The sequence below is a fragment of the Malurus melanocephalus genome, unplaced genomic scaffold, assembly GCF_030028575.1.
Source record: "Malurus melanocephalus ecotype Western Australia unplaced genomic scaffold, MMel_1.1 scaffold_61, whole genome shotgun sequence".
Taxonomy (NCBI): domain Eukaryota; kingdom Metazoa; phylum Chordata; class Aves; order Passeriformes; family Maluridae; genus Malurus; species Malurus melanocephalus.
The window spans coordinates 1,926,486-1,928,607 of record NW_026623293.1 but is presented as its reverse complement, the minus strand read 5'-3'; positions in this window follow the sequence as shown (position 1 = coordinate 1,928,607).

The following is a 2,122-nucleotide window of genomic DNA, read 5'->3' as shown; positions in this document are numbered from 1 at the left end:
CAGAGGGAGGGAACTATGGATTCCCCAATTTTTCATACTGCTACTTTACATCTTACGACTGATGCCGTTAGTAGTGAAGAATTGGYAAAGTCTGCCTTTGGAGCAGAAACAGATATTAGAGGCCCTTTTCCTCTTTTAAATACATACCCTAACACACAGTTAGAGGCTACAATAGGTAGCAAAAAATTACAAACCATTGTGTTGGCTGCTGCGCAAGATAAAAATTCAATATTTACTGAGAAACTTCAGGYTACCATAAAACAGTGCGGTAAGCCRCAGGCCACTGAAGCTTGAAATAAGAGCGCTCGATACAAGACATAAAAAGACTTGAGAAGTGAGCAATAAAACTGAAGTTCCTAAATCCTAGGAAGTCGGCAAAAGCCCAGCTGTACAGCACAGGGGGACTAGATGACTCTCGAGTCTCCTGTGAGAAGCTACAAAGGAAGTCATGCTGGGAAAGCATGCTGTGGGCTGAGGTATTTGCCTGGCAAGCGTTGCCCAATTCAATCTTGTGGCAAGAAGTTTCTCTTTCCCTGCAAATTTACTATCTTTTTTTTTTCCCTCCCATTCTTCAGTAAATAGCAGAAGTATAAGCAACACACATTAAAGAAAGAGTGGCAGCAACTAAATGGCCCCATGTTCTTCAGCTCACAATAAATAACTCCACATAACTGATACTGTTTTTGGTTATAGGGCTGAGCCTCCAGCACTTATTACGTTACTCCACAACGTATTAGGTGTTGTTTTGTTCGTGTCAGATGCATTACAATCAAAAATGAAGGCTAGAAAAACGAAGCAATGACATGATGTTCAGCCTCAGAACCGCAATGGTAAGATCCTTGGGAACAGTCATGCATTCATGGCATCAAGTACCTCCTCTAGATGATTATCCCACATTTTCTTTTACATCCTCCATCACTCCTCTGTATTTCCAGTTTCTACATTTCTTAGGTACCTGCATACATTATTAAGCAAAATAACATTTTGCTGTCCATCAAATCTAAGAGACTAATCTCCTTAGTGGGAGCATTCTTGTTACCTATTTCTGAACTGCTGCCTTCCTATACTCCTCATCATKAACCAGTAGTTGACAACTTTTTTTCTGAGAACAGCTTTTTTTCTGCTGAACTTCAGAAGTTTGCTTCAGTCTCAGAATGACACAGGGAGGCCTAAAACTCCTCTTTTCAACACTGATCATTTAAATCTATTTATATAATTACATGTAATCTTCCTATTCTGATGCACTACACATTTTAAAGCCTGTTAGCTAAGTCCATTTTCACTGTTCTTCATGGAAGACAAACCCCTCAGTGTGCTGAGATAGGGTTTAGTTTTCTGTCTAGGTTATAATCAGTTTAGAACCRTGCTCTTCCATCAGTGTTGCTCATTAGCTCAAATGCCTACTCACTTGAGCTTGACTCCACCTTGCCTCACTAGTTACTCATAACCCTCCCCTGCATTTGCTTTTCCTAGATTAATCAGACAAATATTTCCAGTCTGCTCTGGGATAAGCTTTGTTCATCTCCAGTAACCCTCCTGGAAGTACTTCTGTACAAATTCCTCTTTCCTGGACACGATTTATCAGAACTGGATACAGTAATGTCTCACCAGTCACCCAGAAGCTTGGCTGTGTGCACAACACTGTCACACTCTTTTTTCACAGCCACATTAAATTGGCAGGTTCCTTTCATCGTTGGCTAATAAACCCAGGTATTTTCCCATTACTCTGCTGGAGGGTTCCTGGATTCACACTACAAATAGTTATTAATCCATACATGCAGTATCTTGCACTCTGTGATATTACATGCTCTTGTAGGCTCATTTCTAATACTGGAAGGTCTCAGGTCGCAAACAGAAATTAGATAATTCATTGAAACTATTACTCAGTTCTGACTAGACTGATGAGGCTCTGCAACATTTACCAATGAATTCTGACAGTCCTGCAAAAAATTGTCTACCTCTTTGGTACTGGTATACTTAAATCACTCAAACACATGAGGTTTCTGGTTTGCTTCAGCAGCTCTGGACATGGGAACTGCAAGAAGCCAGCTAACAACCTTCTTTCTTCTCAACATACCAAAGCTATGGCCATCCTACTAAGATAAATTAGTTTTGAAGCTTT